Source organism: Dromiciops gliroides, chromosome 1 (assembly GCF_019393635.1).
Source record: "Dromiciops gliroides isolate mDroGli1 chromosome 1, mDroGli1.pri, whole genome shotgun sequence".
Taxonomy (NCBI): Eukaryota; Metazoa; Chordata; class Mammalia; order Microbiotheria; family Microbiotheriidae; genus Dromiciops; species Dromiciops gliroides.
Window position 1 is genome coordinate 202068842 of NC_057861.1, and position 10704 is coordinate 202079545.

Here is a 10704-nt window from a genome sequence, read left to right on the forward strand (position 1 = left end):
GAATTATCCTTTTTTTGGGAAACTTCCTGACCCCATGCATGCTCATCCAAATCATCATATTTTGCTTGTATAAGATCTTCCAGGGGGTAGTATGAGAATGTATTCTTTTAAATTCCCCATTAAAAAGCTAGGGTCCATTTAACAGCTGGTGCACTTCCACTAGGGTTGGTCATATTTCACTGGCTACAACCCTTTAACTTACCTCAAAGATGCCCAAGCATGCCAAGCATAATGAATTCATGTGCCTAAAATGCTTTGTGAAGCTTAGAGAAAATGTGCTGCAGAGAAACAAATTATAGCTGCATCTTAAATGGAGGGTATAGTTCACAGTGAAATATATCTTATGACTTTGAACATTGTACATCCAGAAAGAGGAGGGTATTTTAAAAAAATCTGAATGCAGATCATATGCTTTTCAACCACTAAGTTGTGAGTTAGAAAGAAGCACAAAATGAAGTCATATTATAAAGGTCCAAATTTAATTTTTGAAGTGAAAGTAAAATGAAGGCAGATTACTAGACCAGATGTTGAAAATGTTTATGATATTTGTAGCAGCAACATTTTGGGGTTCATGACAATTGTGGCTTTGTTTCATATGGAACTGTTGATTTGGGATTTTTTTGGCGGCCTGAATGGAAGGGAAAAGAAAAGTTAGAAAGTAGTAGATTTCTTAGTTTTACTACCTTACACATTTCATTATATTTATTAGAGCTGCCTTTTTCCAAGTCAGTTCATAAAGAATTTCAGAATTATAATATTTGGTGCTACGAAGCTAGATAGGAGAAAGAATATGGGAGGAAAGGTTTAGGGTAGAGTAAACAAAAGGAAACTCAGATGTAAGGAAAATAGCCCTTGGATCTAGGTTTTGCAAGATGCTATTTGCAGTGCAGTTGAAAGAACAAACATTCATCTAACTCCTTTTCTTTTGACAATCCTACTCAATTCTTGCAAACAGAGTGATTAACAAATAGGTTGAAGTGTCTTACATCTAGAGCTGGAAGAAACCTTAGAAAGTTGTCAGATTTAATACCCTGATTTTACAGATAAGGTAAGTGAAGATTCCATAAGTATTTAAGTACATTGGCCAAGGCCACAAAGATAAAAAGTAGCATATCTGGGATTTGGAATCAAATCCTCTGATCCCAAATTCAGCATGCTTTATCCCTATACTCTGCCTCTTATAAACTGCTTCTTAATATAATCAAAAACTTCATTCTCTGACTAACATTAGATCTTGTAGTGTTGGTGAGTGTCACTGAAATACAGATATCTCAGAATATGGAGGATATAGTGGCAATTCATTCACATTCACAATAGTATGCTGCATAAAGATTCAAACAGCTATTTTAAGTTTTGTATCACCTCTTTGAGATCGCCTAAGTCTAAACCCTCTACTTTGAGACTTCAAGTTCTAATGCATAGTTAGGACACATAGTTTCTACCTTGGTTCTGTTAGTATGATGAACAACTTATATCTCCCTCACTAATTCTCAGTTTCCTCATTGGCTAAAAAGTCACATAACATGCCATATGATCAACTAAATACTAGAGAAGTACTGCACTAGAATGGATGAAAACACTGGATTTGGACTGAGAAGACTTGGTTTCGAACCCCACCTTTGAGATTCAAATGGCTATGTGACCCTAGATAATTTATTTCATCTCTCAGTGCATTTTCTAATTTGTAAAAAGGGAGAACAATACCTTCAGTAACTACCTCACAGAGTTGTTGTGAGGCTCAGAAGAAATAATGGATAAAAGTGCTAAATAAATGTGAGCTAATATTAAAGAATTTCTATAAATGGTGTGGGAATATTTGTGATGATATTTATAAAAGATCCATGGCTTGGTGGCAATTAGAAACTCTAGAAATATGGCATATAATCACCAACCTTTGAAATGCCTATATGACTATTTTAATATAATTAAATCATTAATCTCCTCTTTTTCTTTTAATATTTTTGTCAGTTTTTGTATAATGGAAGGGTCAATGTCACTTGGTGCCTGTCTCTGCATTTCGTATAGCACCATTGTTTTTGAATAATTGCACAGTAACTTGGTTTGTTATTGTTGTTGTTGTTTGGTTGTTTTTTTGTTATGTGGATGAGCTCTGGGTTTGGAGTTAAAGGAGCTGGCTTCCAATCTCATATCTTCCACTTAATAATTATAATCTCTATACTGATGATTCTCAGTTCTATTTATCCATTAAATCTTTTCCTTGACCACTATACTCAATTGCCTAGTGAACATCTTAAATGGATATCTCATAATTATGCATGTAACTCTGCATGTTTAAAATGGAGCTCATTATCTTTCACCAAAATTCCTTTCCTGAAGGCAGTTAAGTGATATAGTGGATAGAGCACTAGTCCTAGAATCAGGAAAAAAACTGAGTTCAAATCTGGCCTCAGACACTTGATAGTTGTGTCATCCTTGGAAAATCACTTATCTTCTGCCTCAGTTTCCTCAACAGTAAAATGGGAATAATGATGGCATCTACTTCACAGGGTTGTGAGGATGGAATGAGATATTTGGAAAGTGCTTAGTAAAATGCCTGTTATATAGTAAGAAGTTAATTAAATGCATATTCTTCTTGTTCCTCCCCTCTACCTAACTTTCATATTATTTCCAGGGAACCATAATATTCCCAGTCAACCAAGGCTCTAAATCCAAGTGTTACATGCAACTCTTCACTTTCTCTCATTCTTCCCTCCGCACCCTGTCCCCAACCCATATCCAATTTGTGGCTAAGGTATATACCTCATATATACCTCTTCTCTGACACTGCCATCAGCATGGTGAAGGGCTTTATCACCCTATGCCTAAACTATTATTATTGCCTACTAGTTGGTAAGCCTACCACAAGTCTCTCTCTCTCCTCCAATCCATCTTTCATAGGAGGACAATCTGTCCCCTCCTACATTCTAGTCTTTTTAGACCTTAAACCTCTCTCCTAGATGTATACTTCAGTCCTGTGACATTGACCCCCTTGTTGTTTCTCAAATAAAACATATCTCCTGCTTCCTGGGCCTGTCCTCTTTTCCAAGAATATTCTACCTCTTCATCTTTGCTTCCTTGGCTTTCCTGGCTTCTTTCAAGTCTCTGATAAAATCTCACCTCCTACAAAAATCCTTTCTTCATCCACCTCTATTACACTTCCTTCCCTCTGTTGATCATTTCCGATCTATCTTGAATATATCTTTTTATACATGTTTGTCCTTGCCCCCACCCCATTTGGACTATAAGTTCCTTGAGAGCAATGACTGTATTTTATGTTTTTATGTACCCAGTACTTAACACAGTGCCTGGAACATTGTAAGAACTTAATACCTGTTTATTGACTAAGTAATTACTGTGTGCAACTCTACATCTGTTTCCTGATCTATAAATTTTGGGGTTTTAGACCAGATTATCTCTCATTTCTCTTTGATCTCCAAATCCACAATCCTAAATTCCAATGATACTAACAGGTAACTATGCTCCTGATGATTTAAAAAATGTGGGCCACTCCCTGAGGTCACATCCTATTTGCAGACTCCTGTGGGTTTGAATGAGAAAGGTTGCCAGTTTTTACCATCTGGGTAGAATTTAGCACACCTAACACAAAAGTATCTTTTTGTATTTTTACAAGCAGCAATTTTTATGAGACTTTTTTGTCTTTAACTTGTACTAGCTCTAAGAAAAAAAAATCTATGACCCTAGGGAGATAAATAAATAATTCCTGTAATAGCTCCTACAGTCACCTGCCACAATTCTGTAATTATTTCACAAATATAGATTTACTTTTGAGAATCAATTGCCTGTTGATTGGATGTTGTAGACCATGCTGTTAGACTTCCTATAGCTCTTTCAGGTTGTTTTTTCAGAGACTATTATTTTTTTCCCCAAGATTTTCTGTCAGATATTATTGATGGGCTACAGGAAATGAGTCCAACTACATGTGTTTTAGATTTAATTCCCACTTGGCTACAGAAGGAGACTTTACTGGTTATGGCTACAATAATTCAGGGAATAATTCCTATGTCCTTGGAACTGGGAATTGTTCCATCAGATGTCAACAAAGTCTTAAATAACTCCTATTGGTAAAATGGCTTTATTGATGTTACCAAGTTGTTTTTAATAAATTTATCAGCATGTTTGAAAGGTATCAAATTGCAAATTCAATTTCCATGCATTAGCTATCAATAAAATTAGAAAAAAGTCATTATACTCTATAATAGCATTTATATAACAACATCTTAGTTTACAAAGGCCTTCCACATTCATTATCTCATTTGATTTACCTGATAGTTACTTGGTGTAGTTAGGTAGCTAGGAAGGGAGTAACTTAATTTGGTATTTGAAAATGGGAATAACTATAATGCATTTGGAGCTATTCAATGAGATAAAATTAAGCAGTTTTAATTCTATCTTACTGGTAGGGCTCTGGTTATTGAAACAAGGCAGAATAGAGCTATGAACAAACCACTGAATTTGGAGTCAGAGCATATATGCTGGATTCTGATCCTAGCTCAAATACTGCCCACGAGTGTGACTTTTATATCCAGCCTTAGATTTAAAATCATTTTAAGGTGATGTAGTTGTACTAGACATGCTATACAGTCCTTTCTAGCTCCAAATAAAAGAGATAGATTTCAGGTAACTGAATGGTTGGCTTAAGACATTTGAAAAGAGATTCATTTATGAACACAGTGTAAGTATACTGTTAAGGGCTAAAATTCTAGCTAGTCTGTCTAAAATATCTAATGAGTGGTCGCCAATAAATTATAAGCTTTAGCAAGAGTTAGACTTTTAAGCATTTATTAAGGAAAAGAAGAATTTGGTAAAGAGAGAGAGAAAGGCCTAGATTCCTATCTATTAAAGGGAGAGCACATTTCTAGCTCCGCTCTCCACCAGAGTCCAAAGGCAAGAGCGCGAGACTGAGCGCCAGTCTCTTCCTTCCTCCTCCCACTAGCCCGCGTCACTTCCTGACTCCTGGTCTTGCCCTCAAAGACCTTCCCTTCATGGGCAGAACTCTTCTACAGTAAGTATCCAGCAGGTGGCGTCATTCCAATCGTTACAATACAGAGAGTATTTCATAATTGCTAATACTAAATTGAATTTTCCATTTCTTGAACTATTCTGTAATATCTGAAACTGTCGATCAAAAACTCGGGTGAGGATATGTCCTTTTCCATTTTTTGTTATCTTTATATCTTCCTAGATGGGTTTTCCCTGAGGTTAATGGAGCACAAGAGAACAATGAGTTAGAATTGCTGTCCTCTATATAAAATTATGCCCCAATTTCATTGACATGCCATTTTGTTTCTAATTTTTGATGACAATTGATTATGGACTATTTGGCTATGGTGTTAGAGAGTATTTTGAAATCATTTCTCTATCTAACATTGTATCACTTTCATTTTAATCTAAAACAAGAACATAAAGCTTTTCTTACTTTTAACTATTTTTATATTAATATAGTACAAAGTTATATCAAATAATTTTCCTCTATTTCCCAATTTTTATCTTCACCAACTGTGCATAGGGAACCATCCACTTTACATTATCCAACCTTAACAATAACTTCTAATTTTAGTTTTCACTATTATTTCTTATTTGTTGACAATACCAAAATTATAGAAATATATAATTTATGGATTTTTATACTGACTACAAAAGGTTTTTCTATTTTTTAAAATTAAAAGACAGCCAAATGAGGTATTTTTTTTACTAATATTACTCAGGGGAGAATTCTTAACCAAGTGAAGGATAGAAGTTATGTTAAAAGCTAATTTGGATGATTTTCCTAGGGAATCAGTGATTAGAAAAAATAGTCACATGAAATATCTCTGAGAAGGGTCTTATATTACACACACACATATGAAATTAACATAAGTATAGGATAAAAACCCATTCCCCATGGAATTACATTTCAAAGAATATTAAATAGAAGTTCTCAAAAGAAGATATTAAAACTTCAAAAAACATATAAAAGATTGCTCAAAAGCTATAATGATAAGTGGAAAAAAATTCTTAGATTTTAACTTCTACCCACCAGAAACTGAAATAACATTGGGATGGCTATGGTAAAATGGTCACATGGATAAACTCTTACTAGAATCATTAATTTGTTCCTGCTAGAAAAATATTTGCAATTCCACTTTTTTAAAAAAAGTGACTAAATATTCATATAAGTTTACCTAGGAATTCCATTCTTCCACATATACCCAAAGTGGATCAAAGTAAGAAAAAGTTCCTTTCCACTCCAATATATATATATATATATATATATATATATATACATTTGGCATTTGAATGCCAAATATACATACATCAGAAGGGAAAGAAGAGTTTACTTTAGGAAATGCTAAGAAATTATAGAATATGTATGTGATAAGATAGTGTGCTATAAGAAATAATAAAGAGAGGCAGCTAGGTGGCACAGTAGATAAAGCACTGGCCTTAGATTCAGGAGGACCTGAGTTGAAATCCAGCATCAGACACTTGACACTAGCTGTGTGATCCTGAGCAAGTCATTTAACCCTCATTGCCCCCCCCCCACAAAAAATAAATAAATTAATTAATTAAAAACTAGGAACAATAAATAATCACATACAAAGTGAAGTAGAACCAGCAAAATACATCTCACACACACACACACACACACAGACACACAGACACACACACACACACACACACAAGAACAACAAACCTGAAACTAAATACCATGTAATTATAATGACTAAGCTTGACCTCTGGAGAAGACTTAAGAAAATGTAACTTCTCAGAGAGAGAAGGTAATGAATGTGGCATATTGTATATATTGTCACACATGATTGATTTATTGGTTTATTTGATTGCTTTTATCCCTGCTTTTCTTCTTCATTCATTGATACAAGGGATGGTTTACTGGCTGGGGATAAATAGATTCATAAAAGTGATATAAAATTAAAAGACATTAAAATTAAAATACAATTTTAGTTCTATAACCAGTTGAAAGTTTAAAATCCAACAAAATAACAGTTTATATTTCTTCTTTTACATTTTATCTTTCTTTTTAAACCTAAGACATCATACAAGCTAACTAGATTGATTTTTATTTTATTTTTCTCACAGAATTGACTACTTGTGTTTGGTGTCCTTGCTAAGTATAACATTAGTAGTTAACAGCATTCTCACTCTGGAGATTTCACTTGACCACATGCCAGTCACAGATTCTGTCCTCAAACATTAAAAACACAGGTGTGAGACTGTCAGTGGTTATGTATTTTTGATTGATTACTACATTACAATTTCATTGTATAGCAAATATCTCTAGACAGGCCATTGCCTTGCCAGATGGATTTAGAATCATGAGTGAATACTTTCCTTTTTTCCCCCAGTCTGAAGGGAGGGGTGATGGTGGTGGTAGTCATTATTCTTTGTTATTTGAGGTTTTCTTTACTGCAATTCTGTAATTTCTTCAAGAACTATTCTGCACACTACTTCTTGTTCTACTCATCATTTTATTCTCATCTTAGAATATTGTTGCTGGCTTCCTAAATGTTTCACATTGAGTTATTTCCTTCCACCTTCATGTTTGACTGTCCAACATTGCTTTTTTATTCTGCTTTCTCTTTTCCTCATTAGATTCATATGTTGGGTTACCTGATTTTCCTAAGCAGTCCTTTTTTGTGTGCTGGTTCTATTTAGCTCTGAATCTTTTATTCATCTTTTTTTTTTTTTTTTTTAGTAAGGCAGTTGGGGTTAAGTGACTTGCCCAGGGTCACACAGCTAGTAAGGGTTAAGTGTCTGAGGCCGGATTTGAACTCAGGTACTCCTGGCTCCAGGGCCGGTGCTCTATCCACTGCACCACTTAGCTGCCCCTTATTCATCATTTTTAAAATTCAAAATTTCATATTTATGGTTGCTTAAAATGTTTGTGAAGTCCCACTTTAAATATTTTTCTCCAAATACATTTTAAAGTAAGTGTGAATTGCTACAGCTTCTTATTATCAGGGATTCCCCTTCTTTTTGGCCCATAGTGGAATAGGCCACACTATTTATTGATGTTCATGCTCTCTAATTACAACTTGCCACTTGTATGTGATTGCAACTACACAGCCTTGCTCTTTCTGCCTCATTAATTTTCTAGATCATGCCCTACTGAGTCTGTTCCAAAGCTTCTCTTCTCTCTTTAACCTCTTATTCTTTCCCATTTATTCCTTTTAGCCCTGCTTCCAAGCTTCAGTGATTAAGTCTATATGGATTATACCTCAACTTGAATAAGTTGTTCTAACCTTATTCTCTCTCTAAATTGAATATTCTGTTTTTAATAGCGTATCTGAATATACTAGCAATACCTAATATTGAAAAGTCTTCTCTTCATCTCATTCTCTTATTCTTCATTTCTTTTCCATTTATCAGATAATTTCAATAAATCTGCTATTCTTCCCATATTGAAGGGTCTTATTCCAGTCAGTAATCAAACAAAGGTCTAACAGCTCTTCCACCAAAAGTCTCCCAAAATTTCATCTTATTCTTGATTCTCATTGCAAACACATGATACAAAATCTAATTAACAAGAAACTGTAGCAGGTTCCAGGCACAGAATCAACAAGATGGCGGGCTCCAGTCCTCACTGACTATGACTGAGCTAAAATGACAAATCTACATCATTGAATTTACTTATTCAAGGCCATACCAATCAGAATACCTTAAATTATTTTATAAAGCTAGAAAAAATAATAAAAATAATTTTAAAAATTCATCTGGAAGAACAAGAGGTTAAGAATATCAAGGGAACTACTGAAAAAAAATGCACAGAAGGTGGCCTAGCCATAACAAGTCTGAAGCTATACTATAAAGCAACAGTCATCAAAACTATCTGGTACTGTCTACAAAATAAAATGTCAGATCAATGGAATAGGTTAGGCACAGGAGACACAGTAGTAAAGGACTTTAGTAATCTAGTGTTTGATAAAACCAAAGACTCCAGCTTCTTAGATAAAAACTCACGCTTTGCCAAAAACTGCTGGGAAAACTGGAAGATAGTATGGCAGAAACTAGGCATAGACCAACATCTTACACAACATCTTACATGATTTAAACATAAAAGGTGATAACTTAGGTAAATTAGGAAAGGAAGGAATAGTTTACGTCTCAGAGCTATGGAGTGGAGAATTTATGACCAAACAAGAGATAGAGAATATTATGAAATGCAAAATGGATGACTTTGATTACATTAAATTCAGAAGCAATGTAGCCAACGTTAGAAGGGAAGCAGAAAGCTGGGAAACAATTTTTATAGCCAGCATTTCTGATAAAGGCCTCAATTTTCAAATATATAGAGAATTAAATCAAATTAATAAGAATCCAAGTCATTCCCCAGTTGAGAAATGATCAAAGGATATTAACAGGCAGTTTTCTCATGAAGAAATCAAAGCTATCTATTGCCATACCAAAATATGCTCTAAATCACTATTGATTAGAGAGATGCAAGTTAAAACAACTCTGAGGTACCACCTGAGACCTACTAGATTGGCTAATATGACAAAAAGGGAAAATAATAAATGTTGGAGAAGCTGTGGAAAAATTGGAACACTAACACATTGTTGCTGGAGTTGTGAACTGATCCAACCATTCTGGAGAGCAATTTGGAACTATGCTCAAAGGGCTATAAAACTGTGCATATGCTTTTACCAAGCAATACCAGTTTTAGGTCTTTATCCCAAAGAAATCATAAAAAAGGGAAAAGGAGACACATATACAAAAATATTTATAGCTGCTCATTTTGTGGTGGCAAGGAATTGGAAATTGAGGAGATGCCCATCAATTGAGGAATAGCTAAACAAGTTGTGGTATATGAAGGTAATGGAATGCTATTTTGCTGTAAGAAATGGTGATTGGGCAGATTTCAGAAAAATCTGAAAAGACTTACGTGAACTATTGCTGAGTGAGATGAACAGAACCAGGAGAACATCATACACAGTATCAACAACATTGTGTGATGATCCACTGTGAGAGACTTAACTCTTCTCAGCAATACAATGACCCAAGATAATTCCAATGGACTCATCATGGAAAATGCTCTCCACATCTAGGAAAAAAAAGAACTGTGGAATCTATATGCAGATTGATCCATACTGTTTCTACATTTTTTGTTTTTGTTTTTTCCTTTTTTGAAATTTTTCCCTTTTCTGATTCTTCTTTCACAACATGACTAATGCAGAAATATGTTTAATGTGATTGTATATTTACAACCTATATCAGATTGCTTGCTGTCTTGGGGAGGAGGGAGTGTAGGGAGGGAGGTAGAAAAATTTGGAACTAGAAATCTTATAAAGACAAATGTAGAAAACTATCTCTACATGTAACTGGAAAATTTTTTAAAAATACTTTTATGATAAAAAGGTGAATTACTAACAACAACAACCAGACTGTGTCCATTACCTTTATAATTCTCAGTTTCCTCCTCTGGAAAACAGGACTAATTATGTTTGTATTTATTCTTAATGTTGTGAGGAAGTACTTTCGAAAGGGAGTGAGGAATAGTGTGTTAACTGTGAAAAGTATGCTGGATCTGAAGCAAAGCATATCATTTCATATTTGAGTTTTACTGCTTATTCTTTGTGTGATCTTGAGTTAAATTATTTAACCTCTCTAGACTTCAGTCTTTTCAACATTAAAACAGGGATTTGGGATAGATGATGTTGAAGCCTTTTCCATTTCTAAAACTAAAAT